Source organism: Canis aureus, chromosome 37 (assembly GCF_053574225.1).
Source record: "Canis aureus isolate CA01 chromosome 37, VMU_Caureus_v.1.0, whole genome shotgun sequence".
NCBI classification, from domain to species: Eukaryota; Metazoa; Chordata; class Mammalia; order Carnivora; family Canidae; genus Canis; species Canis aureus.
This window is the reverse complement of record NC_135647.1, coordinates 10,784,011-10,798,063: the sequence shown is the minus strand read 5'-3', so window position 1 is coordinate 10,798,063 and position 14,053 is coordinate 10,784,011. Positions and strand designations below refer to the sequence as shown.

At 48.2% G+C, this 14,053-nt stretch overlaps 1 protein-coding gene and 1 long non-coding RNA gene across 9 annotated transcripts in view; one reads left to right on the top strand and one right to left on the bottom strand.

The window, feature by feature from the left end:
- The window catches only part of ATXN1 (ataxin 1), a 412,684-nt gene extending 410,087 nt beyond the window's left edge, over nucleotides 1-2,597 (bottom strand). For 5 of the 8 annotated variants that reach the window (XM_077886353.1, XM_077886354.1, XM_077886350.1 and 2 more), the window contains exon 1: nucleotides 2,358-2,596. The gene's annotated coding sequence lies outside the window, so the exon portion shown is untranslated. Of the gene's footprint in view, nucleotides 1-1,154; nucleotides 1,428-2,357 lie in introns of those variants that run through there. The other 3 variants (XM_077886356.1, XM_077886351.1, XM_077886366.1) reach the window with 2 other exon arrangements.
- A 410-nt stretch (nucleotides 2,598-3,007) lies between these two features.
- Nucleotides 3,008-4,139, top strand: LOC144306413 (uncharacterized). The gene is made up of 2 exons (XR_013373527.1): nucleotides 3,008-3,567; nucleotides 3,769-4,139. It is a non-coding gene; the product is annotated as an uncharacterized LOC144306413 (long non-coding RNA).
- Nucleotides 4,140-14,053: the final 9,914 nt, after the last annotated feature.

The following is a 14,053-nucleotide window of genomic DNA, read 5'->3' as shown; positions in this document are numbered from 1 at the left end:
CTCTTTGGTGCTGGTTTCCTCAGGCACAGGCTTCACTCCACCAAAAAAAAAAAAAAAAAAAAGTCCAAGTATCAAACTACAAATAAACCACAGGGTGGGCTCACAGGGGCTTCTAGGAACGAACAGCAGGGCTCCTCAGAAACCCAAACAGAAATGGCTTAGCTAACTAACACTATTGAAAAAGTAACTGGCTCTGCCTAAAAATAACCATCAAGTAACTACCCACTGCTCTGTGCGATATGTACCGACAATGTTTAAATATTAAGAGCAGCCTGCATTACAAAACACAAATGTCATTGAGATGTGACTACTCGATTGCCAAAGGAGAGCTTATTTGCATATACACATTCCCGTGCCTGCACCAAGGGACACGCAGGGAGCCTGCCACTCTAAGGCGGTAGTTTTTATTCTGCGGGTGCAAGGGGGTCGTCTAATTCTACTGATCGTATCCTGCGGATCTCGCAGGGAAGCTACGAATCTCTTCGGGGACAGAACCAGTTTGGAGGAGTCCCTTACTGCACAGCATACGGTAAACAAAATAAAAATAGCTTGCCGTTCTCGTTAGCCACATCGCGCATTATATAACCAGCTTCCGACTGGCTTTTTTTTTTTTTCCCCCTTACTACTCTTCAGCAATTTCCCAATCTCCCGAAGTATTTATATTACCCTCTTATCTGCAGGATTATATACTAAGAAAGCACAACAACACAGAGCAGCCACAGGGTTGAACCGAACCCCACGGTCCCTGGAAACTGATTTTTTTTGTTGTTGTTGCTGCTGCTGCTGCTGTGTTCTGGCAAGATCTCCACCACCACCCTACTTCCACCCCCCACGAAGGTCCTTTTGCTCGGTCTCCCTAGAAAACCTGAATTGTTGCACCGCTTCCAGGCAGCCCCCTACGTGGTCTGAAATAAAATGAAAGCACAAGCCCCGGAGTTTCGGAAGGCGGCGGGAGGGCGGGGGGCCGGGAGGGGTCGGGGCGCCGCGGAGTCAGCCAAGTGGCCGGCGAGGGGCCGCTGCCCCCCGCGCCCGCCCCGGCGCCCCCACCCGCGCGCGCACACACACACACACACACACGCGCGCGCGCGCACACGCGCTCACACGCACTCACACACGCACGCACTCACTCACTCACACTCACGCCGCCGCCTCACCTCTCGCTCCGCCCGGCCGGCCCCTTCCCTGCCCCCGGCGGGACCGGCCTGCTCGCGGCGCTGGAACCACGTAGGAGGCGGCGGCCGCGGGAGTGGCGGAGTCTCCGGCCCGGCCCAGAGTGAGCGAGCAGCGGGGCTCCAGGGCGCATCCCAATCCCCGCAGCGCCTCCTCCGCCGCCGCCGCCTCCTCCTTCCCCTCCTCCTGGCTTCATTCACCCTCCCAGCCGCCGCGCAGCCGCTCACTCCCGGCGCCGCTCCTCCGCTGCCGCCGCGGGCGCTGGCGGGGGCGCCGGCCCGGGCTGGGGCGCTCGCGGGCTCCGGGCTCCGGGCGGCGGCGGCTGCACATGATCAGGAAGCGGCCGCACCAACAGGGCGGCGGTGGCGGCGGCGGCGGCGGCGGCGGCGGAGGAGGAGGAGGAGGAGGCGGCAGGGCCGCCGCCGCCGCCGCTCCAGCCGCGCTCCCGGCACCCGCACGTCGGCTCCCCCCGCGCCCACCCCTCCGCGCCCCCCGCGCTCCCACCGCCCGGCGCCCGGCCGCGCGCAGAGTCCCGGGCCGCAGCCACACGCCGGGCGAGGCCGGCCTCCGCGGGGGACCCCCGCCCCGGGCTCAGGGGCCGGGCGGCCCTCGCGGGGGGCGGGGGGGAGGCCCGGCCCCCCTCCGGACCCACTGGCTCCGCCGCCCTCCCGGGGGCCCGGGCTGCGCAGGGGGCGGCGGGCGAGAGGGCAGCGCGACCCCCGGCCGCCGCCGCCGCCTCCAGGGAGGGGGACGCGGGTCTCCGCACTCGCGGCCGGCCCGGCAGCCCCGCCGCTCCCGCGCCCGCTCCGGCTCCCGCTCCCGCACCCCCAGCCCGGGCGCGCCCCCTCGCCGGGCGGGCGCCCACCGGCCCGGCAGCCCCCCTGCCGTCAGTCCCTGCGCCCCGAGCGGGGGTGTCGGCCCGGGAGGCTGGAGCGGGAGAAGGCGGTATGTACACACACACACACACACACACACACACACACGACACAGCACGACGCGTCGATTTCCTTCGCTCCTCTTCCAGCTGTTTTCTGTGCCGGCGACTGGGGTTTGGGGTTTGTTTGCTGGTTGTTGCTTTTGCCCCTCTCTGGAGAGCGGGGGTAGGGGCCAATTTTAATCTAGATAAGGGGCGAAGGGGATGGGGGAGGGGGAGGAGAGAATCAGAGGAGAAAAAAATAGCCACTTACTGTAAAGTGTAAATGGATCTGGGGTTGCGTGGGGAAGGGGGGGCAGAGGGAGAGAAACAGTGTCTTGCGGCTGCTGTAGCTCTGGCGGCTGCTCCGCGGGGCTTGTTTTGTGATCCCCCTGCAGTGAAACAGGTCCTGTACGGCTCCGCCACTGTAGTAGAAATGATGTCTGCGGTACACTCTGCTCTCTCCTCCTCCTCCTCCTCCTCCTCCCCGTCCTCCTCCTCCTCCTCCTCGTCCTCCTCCTCCTCCTCCTCCTCGCCCTCCTCCTCCTCCGACCCCCCCGCTCCCCTCCCCTCCCTCCTCCCTCCGCCCGCCCGCCCTCCCTCCCTCGCGCTCTCTCGCGCTCGCTCGCTCGCTCGCTCGCTCCAGTATGTAAATGTGTAATAGAAGCCAAATATGGAGCAGTTGGCTGCCGCCGCCGCAGCTCAAGGATCCGACTTGGGGGTGGGGGGTGGGGGTGGGGGGGGGCGGGGGGGGCCCCGCGGCGGGCGGCTCGGAGCAGCGCGAGCGCACGGCGCGGCGGACGGCCCGGCCGGCGCCCTTAACCCTTGGCTGCGCGCGGCCCGGGGAGGCGGCCCCGGGAGGCGGCGCGCGGCCCGCGACCGGCTGGCGAGCGGGGGGCGGGGGGGGGGGCGCCTCCGGCCGGAGGGACGCTTCTTCCAGGTTTGGGAAAGGGGCGGGGAGCTGAAGCGATGAGGTAATTTCAGCGGTGACCGGTCGGTCCTCGCGCGCCTCCCCGGGTCCCTGCACCTAGTTGGAGGGGGACGGGGCGAGGACGGCGGGGTGCAGCTCGCGGCGGCCTGCAGGGCGCTCCGGGGGGTGTCGGGCTCCGGCCCGCAGGCGGAGGGGAGGGGGCGCGAGGGTGATCCCGACGTGCCCTGGGTCCGGGGCGCGCCGGGAATCGTCTAAGGGGGCAGACTCGGATCGCCGCGCGGCGGCTTCAGCCCCTGAACCGGGCCCGCGGGGCTGCGGGGATTGCCTCTGCGTGCGACTCAGGAAAGTTTGCAGGGTCCCCGCGCCCGCATGGGCACCGTCACCTTTCCCGCCTGCCGGAGCGGGTGCCCCCTCCTCCCACCCCCACCCCCCACCCCGTTTCGCTTTCTGCAGGTCTGGAAATCCGCTCGGTAGCGCCCAGCCCCAGCCTCGGAAGACGACCCGCGCGCTGCTCTCGCGGCTCATTCGGATCATTAATTTAATCGGAAATGAGGTAACCGGTGCAGGAGACACAGAAAGCAAACCGAACGTCAAATGGCAGTTCTCGGGGATCCACGCTGGGGAACTTCCTCCGCGCTCGGCCCCCCGGCGCGGGTCCCCGCGGCCCACCGCCCCGCCCCCTCCGCGCGTGCCGCCGCCAGGTGTTAGCTGGGTGGCGAGGAGCCTGCTGTCGAGGGGTGCACCTTGCCAACAGGTGTGGCACCTGGAGGAAGCGCAGTGACATCCGTGCTGGAGGGAGCTCAGCGCGGCGGGCGGGCGTGCTTGCTGCAGATGATTCTGGAAGACCAGTAGGTGTCGGGGCAGCGTTTGACCTGTTTCAGGTGCTTCGAGCCCGAGTGTCTGGAAACATGATCTCTGCCCATAAGTTTCTCTCTGGAAGCCACCACTCCTGACTGTAAGCTGTATGGGGAGAAACCTTTGGCTGAGTTTACTTATGACCTAACGGTTAGTCACCAACCGAAGCAGGATACAGAATCACCAAGAGAAATGTGTCAGCTTCTAAACAACTGGATTGTAGAGCCGACGTGCTACAGAAATTAAAATAAGCGTGCTCACAGCTAGGAAGGTGTAGAGCCCCGGAAATAATTTTTTTCCTCACGTTTTGAAATGCCATGCACATGCATACATGGCTATTTAAATCAAACTACTACTATTCACTCTTACTCGTTCCTACAACTTTTTTTTTCTTTCTTTCTTTCTTTCTTTCTTTCTTTCTTTCTTTCTTTCGTCTGTCTTTTTTTTTTTTTTTTTTTTCATTTAAAACGCAATGATTGTTACGGTTTAAATCCCAGGTTGCTCCAAAGTGACATTGTTGGTCTCATTACAGCCTCTAGTGGACAGTTAGAATCAGTTTCCTGAAAAGGCTCTTCCTGGTGTTTTGTTGTTGACAGGCATTATCAAGGTGAAGGCTGATGTCTCAGAGCAGAACCCGGTACTGGCTCCTCCCCCTGCTCGCCAGGGTCCTCTCCCCAGGAAGGATCAGAGGCAGGCCTTTGGGCACCCAGAAGGCCTACGCTTTGCGCTACAGGCATTATTATTATCATCACTGGCCTGCGAATGTTAAACAGAGAGCCTCTGCTACTCATTTCAGTTTCAGACAGCCTTCACGAAAACTAACTTCATCTAAAATATTTTTGCAAGGGAGAATATTGGTGGCCATGGTTTTGGCTTAACTGCAATGTTTTTACTCTGCAGACTGCCCAATCCACCTCCACTCTATTTTTAGAGATTTTACATTGAGAGAATTTCCAGCCAAAAACAGCTAATATTTTAATTATTACAATGACACAGGCAGTTAAGTTATTTTAACAACCTTAACCAAATTAAAACACATAATTCAGATTAGAGTGAGTCGATTAATTTAAATGTTCCCTTAAGGAAGCTAAATATGTATATTACCCAAACAGTAAAAAACAATTAATAAGAAATGTGTCATTTACTTTCTTAGCCATTAGGATTAAAGCCATAAAGCGCCATTAAAGTCTGTAACTATTCCTTCCTGCAAGGTCTCACGTAAACAGTATTCTCGTGATACAGTTTCATTGCCTTTAGTACTGAGATGTTTTATTTTCAGATGGCAAATATTAAATGTACAAATAACTGACACCGATCCTTTAAAAACAGGGCTTTCTCATGCAGATCAAAACTCAGTGAAAGGGCAGGGCTTTCGAAGAAGCCAGTAGGTAAATATGTAGTACTACCAGTCCTATTCATAAATCTGATATTGTATTCATATGAGCATAAGGCAAACTTTAAAATGAAAGGAAATTGAGAAATAAGGCCTGCCTAGCCTTACTCCTAGTCTGTGTTCTGCGTTGCTCAAACGCCACGGAAAATCATTTTTATCCTTTATATCTACCTCATTGTTTTGATAGTATCTAGTTTTGAGGGCTTAAAGTTGGCTATCAAGTATATATGATATCATATCATTATGTATTACATCTTGCTTCAAAAAGCCTTATCTCCAGAGCAGCAGCAGCAGCAGCAGCAGCTGGGAGCTTTTTAGAAATTCAGAATGAGAGTTCCACTCCACACCTAGTGAATCACAATCTGCCTTTTAACCAGCACCCCTGGTGATTCCTGAGCACGCTGTAGTATGAAGAATGCAGTCCATACTACAGGGCTCTGCCTAGGTGAATTCGCCCACAGATGCAGAGCTTAATTTTTCTATGTATTCCCTTTTTATTCCCTCTCCCTTTAATTAATTTGTACTTTTTAATGAAACATGATTACATTTTATGCTTTGGTCAAATAGTACAGTCTTTCAGAAGAGCCCTGATTTCATGTACAAATCTGCATCTTCTTTGCCAAGTGGACACTCAGAGGAATGTCCTGGGGTCTTGAACGTGAAGGTTTTCTTCACGGCAGCAGAGGGAGCACAAGAGTGCTTAATAAAACAAGCGTACAAGCCCTCCAAATGGTAAGGGATTTTAAATTGTAGTCTGTGTTTTCACTGGAAGTAGCCTCTTACATAGTTCAAGACAAAACAAAGCAAAAACAAGCAGACACAAACAGCTTACCAGGTTATAAGAACTAAATAATTGAACAGATTGGAAGTTAAGTAAAATACAGATATACTTATTCAGAGTTTTAGACTTCATTTATTTTTAAAGTGGACTTCAAAAGTCGTACTTGGAAACGATATTTTCTCCAGTCGAAAATAAAGAAAACAACATTTCACAATAGATGCAAATCAAACCATCGTGCTGTATGCCTTAAACTTACACAGTGATGTATGCCAATTACTTTTCAGTAAAACTGGGGGAAAAAAAAGAACTCAAGATGGAATAAGGTCATTCTAAGAGTATCTCCTGTTTATCTTCAAAACATTGGGGTCAGTCAACCCTACACTGCATCAGATAAATCAGGTTGATTTGGAGTCAGATATGTTGGAGAAAGAATGTACACTTTTTACCAGGTTTTACTTTCACAGTAATGGGGGGGGGGGGGATGGCTTAACCTTAACATTTGCAGTGGTGAGCATTTACATTTCAATTCTATCTACATAGCATTTCACACTTTTCAGAGCCTTCTGTATAGCATCTTCAAACACTCCCAAGAGATGGGGAAGGCAATGGAGAGCCAAGCCTCAAAAAAGTTTTGCAACCGGCTGTGCTTTCATAGCATTGGGTCATTTAATTGCTATAATAATCCACTGAGATACTCAAAAATAAGGGATGGCATAGACATTAAAGATACAGTTGCGTGTTGCTTACAGTTTCAAAGATTTTCCCAAGGTACTAGATAGTGATTATTTACTAAGTGAATACTTAAATAAGAGACTTATGAATAGAGACTATGTCTTAATTCTCAAGCTGCTTTTTTATGTGTTTATCATTCATTTGCCAGGAGTTGAGTATTGTACATCTACAATAACTAGGACCTGAGAATATAGGTGAGTAAGAAATCTCTATCTGCAGGGAATTCCCGCCAGAACAAATCTTATCTTTTTAAACCGTCCACGTTTACCATGATGGAACATAAAGACTCACAGTCGAGTGATCCAGCACCTCTCCAAATCATTATACTCATCAGACACAGGACCATGAGAATCCAGTACTAGAATCATTGAAAAAAAAAAAAAAAAAAAGAAAAGAAAATTTGGCAGGTAGGAGGGCAATTGTAGAAATCGCTGGCAAAATTTGACTTACAAGCCAATACTGATATTTCACATTTGCAAAACAAACAAAATGTAAAGAAGTGCATTTTATCTGAATGCCTTTCCTATCAAAAGAATCACGAGTAAGTTTAAGTGGTAAACACTTATTTATTTTTTTCCTTTTTAAAAATTGTTAAAAAAAGATTTCCTCCTACGTTATAGAAAGACTTGCCAAGTTTCTGCCTGGAGTCATTTGTTATGGCTATGTAATAAATCCTGGAAAGCTCGAATTTTTAATGGAAACACTGACAGACCTTTAACCATGCTATTATAGGAAGGGTGTTATCCTACATGTGTCATTTTAAAATCTGAGCAAATCAGAGCGAAGTGGCAAAACAAAGAGACCTTCCTTAGCTTGCACTCCCAAAGAAAGCTGGGGAGGCCAGAAAAGTAAAATAAAATACAAAACAAAAGGGCAGATTGCTCACATAATAGACTCTGAGGTCAGCTCACCACACCCAAACTAAAGTCACTGGGCTCTATGCATAGCAGAGACTCTTAAAAATCCTGAATCATCTTTTTTGACCCTCCACCAAACTGTAACAAGACTGGCTTTTGGGGCAATGCAAATGACATCACCAATAGTCAGGAGTGAAATTAAAGTCACTGTAGTCTACCAACAGTTTAGGATTTAACAGTACACATGTTGGGCAATTTTAAATAAGATTCTGTCTACAATTAGGAATCAAAACGAGTGCTCTAGGAGAGATCGGCACTGTCCAATGAGGCTATTCAGCACTTGAACTGTGGTTAGTTCAAGCTGAGATATGTTGTGAATCTAAAATATACCTTGGGTTTTAAAAACTTAGTACGTCCATGTACATACATAACTACACATACTTATCTCTCAATACTTTCATATTGATTAAATGTTGAAATGAAAATATTCCCCACAGATTACGTAAAATGTATTATTGCTCACATTAATTTAACATGCTTCTTTTCACTTCTTAATGTGGTTACTATAAAATTTTAAATTACGCATGCGGAAGGGCTGTGGGTTGTATTTCCAATGGACAACACTGGTAGAGATAACGGGGCTGGAGAGATACAGAAATCAGTTCTAACAACCCGCAATTGGAGATGAGGATCCTGGCATGGCTCTCTGTAGGAGTGTAGTAGATAACTTAATTATTTTCTACCTTCCAGAGGTTTCTCCTTTGCACTCTATAATATAACCCGGACCTTATCCCTGGTTAAAACGACCCCTGAGAGTGAGCCGAAATCTCACCAGTGGAACTTAGTATGGGCCTGCAAAGCAAAAATTTCTTAGGCTCATCTGTAACTAGGTCTTTTTTGAGAGATTCTCAGGTACTTTGCCACCCTGGGAAGCTGTTAGAAAACTTACACTCTGTTTTAGAAAGTACAAGCATTCTAGAGTTACAGCTGGTTTTGCTGCTTGCGGCTAAATGGTTTGGAGTTGATACCTTCTAGTGACAGACGAGCATTGATAATGAAAATTATATAATCCCACTTAACTAGAAAACAAATCAAGGCCATCAAAAGGAAATCTATGTTTTACAAAACACTTTCTAATATATGCAGTACAATGGGGTGTGTCAAAAGGAAATGAGATGACTTTCAGCCATTATGATTTATTCTGCAAGCAAAACCTAGATAAATTTCCATCAGTATAACTGTGACCAAGACTGAATGTAGTGCAGTGACCTATGAAGTATCAGAATTTACCGTCTTCATCATCTAAAGAACATAGCTCTTGTAACATGAGAAGAAAACAAACATTTTGAGGTTCAGAATGAGTTGAACTTTGCTAGCTATTGGCTGGGAGCGTTTGGAAATCTATTAAAGGCATTTCATTAGCAACTTGGCATTTTGTTTCCTCAAAAGAAATACATTTTCCAAATTAAAATCAAAGCCCAGAGCCACCACTGTTTGAACTTAACGGTAGTGGCAATTAACGGGTTGTACATGTTAAGCTTATGGTGCCTTCAAAATAAGATCAGAGGCAGCAGCAGGCTAAGAAAATAAACATCAGATCATGGGAGTTCTTTGTTATTCCAGCACCATGACATTAAGATACATAGCTATAAGCTCTCTCACTTACTTTATTTCTCTTGAGCCAATATCGGCCAGGAGAAGCTGACCCAAATAAGAAGGGGTGGGGGGTGGTTAAGAAAATTAGTTGATGAGGAATTTACCAAGTTTACCCCCCAAAAGTCAGGGTTAGAGAAAAATGCATTGGCAAACTTTGCTTTTTTGACCTAAATAACTGGGGTTCACGGAGGACACTGGCCGAGTGGAGTGGGGGTTTCAGGGAGGGCTGTCTGTGATCTGCAGAAAGCATCCATTGCTGCCAGGGCCCTTGCGAGTTTCACTGCTGGCAGACTTGGGGGAGGTCTCAAGACTGGCGCCTGAACATGCAGATTTGCTTGGTGTCTGTGGCACAGACACGGGGACAAAAGCTACTGCCACAGATGCTTTCTGACAGAGCAGAATAATAGCACTGAGACTTAAACTGTAAATTACAAACAATCCCTTTTTAAGTACAAAACGAATGCACAGAATGGAAGACCCTGTCAGCCAGAGTGCGAGTAAATCAAGTAGAAGAAGACAAATTGTTCACTCCTGGCACTACAGCCAGATTTTTATTCCGCTAACCGTACTGTCACCAGAGAGCTTGTTTCCTTTGTCAGATCTAAAGAGAAATTAATACGTTGTGATTCTCATAAATATGCCCAGGCTTCTGAAGCATCCTCCCAAAGCCAATCACGTTGTGTGTGATCTTGTTTCCCAGCCCCATCCCCTCCCCCTGGTTTAAAAGTTGTAGCTTAAACACCAAGAGTAAGAACATGTGACCCCGTCACTCCCCGAGCGAGCTTTGCTCTGCAGTCAATTTCATAATTACATCGCTCCGCCTCTCGGCTCAGCACTTCCTTCCCCCTCACTGGCCTCTCTCCCCCACCCCCAGCAGTGAATCATCGTGCATTTAGAGAGACTTCGATGACCCAGTGTGAACTTTACTGGCATCCTGTACGGTCTTATGCCAAAAAGGGGGAGTCGTTCTATGAACGAATCCTGGCCAGATCCTGATGCAGATGTCAGAGGCAACAAGCTCGGGTGCTTATCTGGAGAGATCCGTGAGGAGTTAATTTTCCTAGATCGTGGTGGTGATTCAGAATTGCCTATCTCAGTTCACCATCAGGTTTTTCAGAACCCAGCTCAGTCCTTTATGCAGAAAGGAATATATCAGAGGAAAAATGCTGGCGGAGCTCCTTATGCAATCAGGGCCGAGGAATTTATACCACATTCAGCCCTTTGATTTCTCCAGATCTGGCTGAGGGTGGGGTTTCCATATTTGTGCTTTGGCAAGTGTGTCCAGCAATTAACTCCTCCCTCTATAGGCTTCTAGTGTTCTTCCAGGTTATCGGGTGTTCATTTGTGCATTTATTAAAACCAGAAACACTTCCCCCTTCGTTTTTTAAAACTGTTTCTGAGTAATGCAGATGGAGCAGACAATATCAGCCTTGCCTTTAAAGGCTTTTCACCCTGCTTAGGGAGGTAGTTTAATGACTGAAATTACCATTGCGCTTCTGCATGTGCTTCTCTGCCCGTATGGGAAGCCCTGGCTCCTCCCGGCACCCCTTCCTTGCATGGCGCCTCATCTTCATACTCTGAGATCTTGCTCAAGCATCAACACTTCTGTGAAGTCTTTCCTGATTATCACAAGAGTCTGTGCTCTGCCCAATGTGTGAGTCAGAGAAGTGCTATTTTCTTATTCTTTTTATTTATACAATATTTTTTTAAAGCTCTGACAGAAAAAAAAAAAATCAGGGCCATAAGCACAGATGGAAAGAGTATCCTAAGTGAGAGCGTCTCTTATCGGAACACTTCCTGTTACTCCCCGAACCATCTGACCTCTGCTGATGATTTCAGCATGCAACTGCTTCCCTTTTGTTCATTATTCTACTATGTGACCTGCCCCAAGGGTCATTTCTTCATGTGAGTTCCCATTGCCCTCTGTCGTAGATTGAATGGTGTCCCCACAAAAGATGTGCTGAAGTCCTAACCCCAATAACTGCGAGTTGGGGACTTTATTTGCAAATAGGGTCATTGCAGATGTAACTAGTTAAAATGAGATCTTCCTGGGTTAGGGTGGTCTCTAGATCCAATATGATTGCTGTCCTCTTAAGAAGAAGAGGAGGGACACAGAGACCCAGAGTAGAGATAGAGAAGAAGGCCAAGCCAAGACAGAGGCAGAGATTGGATATCATACTACCATAAGCCAAGGAACGGCATGAATTGCCAGTGACCACAGGAAGCTAGAAGAGGCGAGAAAGGAATCTTCCTGAGAGCCCAGGGGGAACACGGCCCTGCTGACACCTTGAGTTTAGACATCTAGCTTCTAGAACCGTAAAAGAATAAATTTCTCTTGTTTCAAGCCACCCAGTTTGTGGTCATTTTTACAACAGCCCCGAGAAACTGATATGCCCCCTTTATAGATCCGTGATCCCAGGTCTGTTGCATTATTCTTTTTTGCTCTTTATTTACCTATATGGTCTTATCTCTTTCCTCTATAGATACACCGAAGTAATCAGTTCAGGATGTGTGGTTGGTCTTTTATTTATGACAGTACCAATACACGAAAGGTCCAATGGAATAGGAAAGTTGTCAAGAGAGTTCCAGAACCACCTCCCCATTATCCCAGAGAAGGCTGGCTTTTGGCACCAGGCGCATAGGGAGGCCTCAGAGGTCTGAGGTACTCCCTGCTGGGCCTCAGCTCAAAAGTCCTCAGCTCCCTCTGCCAGACTCCAGAATGTACCAGCAGCATCCCTCTTCAGAAGTGGTATTTCAGTGTGGAATAGGGTGAAGAAAAAGGCTAAAAAGCCAAGTTAATTGTTTGGCATTAAGTAAATACAACCAAAGCACTGCTGCTTGTTGTTTTTTTCTTTTTTTAACTGTTCATTTGAGTGTTATAAAAGTGCTTATGCAAACCTCAGTCTTTGTGATTTACACTCAACCCAGAATCCCGAGGTATCTATTCTCAGACTCACCATGGGCTGTATACTACAGTTCTTGCATATAAACCTCAGTAAGTGGTTAACTCCATTGTTCTAACTGTTCGGGTCAAAAACTATCTTGAGTCAACTGTTTGGGTCAAAAAGTATCTTGACTCCTCTCTTTCTTATATTGCCCACATCCAATCTGCCCCCCAAATCCAACTGGCTCTACCTTCAAAATATATCCAAAATCTAACCACTTTCCACCACCTGGACTGCTATCATTGAAACTAAAGCACTACCACCCTTCATTAGGATGATTATACCAGTCTCCTAAATTGTCCTTCTGCTTCTACCATTACCACCCTGCACCACAGCTGACTGTCTGCATCAGGTGATGCCACGACTCTGCTCAGAAACATCCAATGGCTCTACTCCCCTTGGAGTCAAAGTCCTCTCGTGGCCCACAAAGCCCCCACGCAATCAGGACGCCCTCAATCTTTCAGATCCCATATTCTATCACTCTCTCTCTTTGCTCCCAGGGCTCCTGCCTCACTGTCGTCTTTGCTGGTCCTCAAACAAGCCAGGCACTCTCTTGCCTCAGGGCCTTTCTGCTTGCTGGTCCCTCTGCTTGGAATGCTTTTCCTTGAAAACCCACAGTTCACGCCTTCGCCTTCTTCAGTCTTTTTTTTTTTTTCTAAAAGACACAACCTCTCCAAGAATCCTAATGTGACCCCCACCCCCCATTTAAAATTATACCCTCTGACTTTCCTGATCCACCTTGCCATGCTCTATTATTCCATAAATGCATTACCTTAAAACATTCTGTGTCGGGGCACCTGGGTGGCTCAATGGTTGAGCCTCTGCCTTCAGCTCAGGTTGTGATCTCAGGGTCCTGGATCGAGTCCTGCATCAGGTTCCCCGCAGGGAGCCTGCTTCTCCCCCTGCCTATGTCTCTGCCTCTCTGTGTGTGTCTCTCATGAACAAATAAGATCTTTAAGAAAAGAAAAACAAAACATTATGTCATTTCCTTTTTGTTTGTTTGTTTGTTTGTTTATTGTCAGGAGGGCAGGGATTTTTGTCTGCCTTTTTCACTGATAAACCCCAAGTGCCTAGAACAGTCCTTGGCACATGATAGATACCCATTAAAGATGTACTGACCGATACATGAATTAGTGAATCAATATTTTTCAAGACCTACTATGTACAAAGCCTTATAAGGCCCAACACAAAAATGATCTCATGAGAAGCTAATCCAAATCAAATCATCTTGTCCGACACATGGTAATATTCTATTTACTTGATCTTGCGCTTAACTACATCTGGTATAACCAATAAAGCTGAGTCAGAATGAGCTGAATTTCCCAATCAGGCTCAGATTCATGAAGAACTTTTAAAACACAAAATTCAGAAGCAGGGTGCCTGGGTGGCTCAGTGGTTGAGGTCTGCCTTTGACTCGGGTCGTGATCCTAGGATCCTGAGATCGAGTCCTGTATCAGGGTCCCCGCAGGGAGCCTGCTTCTCCCTCTGCTTGTGTCTCTGCCTCTCTCTGTGTGTGTCTCTCTCTCATGAATAAATAAATAAAATCTTTTTTAAAGATTCAAAAACATTATTGAAGAGAACGTATGAACCTGACAGCAAGTTTTGATAAAAATAGTATCATAGCTACAGTTTCTAATAATCATAATCAAAGCTACCATTTATCTAGCACTTATTCTATGCCAGGCAACATGATAAGAATTTTGTAAATTTTGTCTCCTCTAATCCCACAAAAATACACTGAGGTAAAGATCATGATCCCCTTTCTTAGGTGATTAAGCTGAGGCTTGGAGTTTAAAGGTCCTACCCAGTATCCCAGGTCA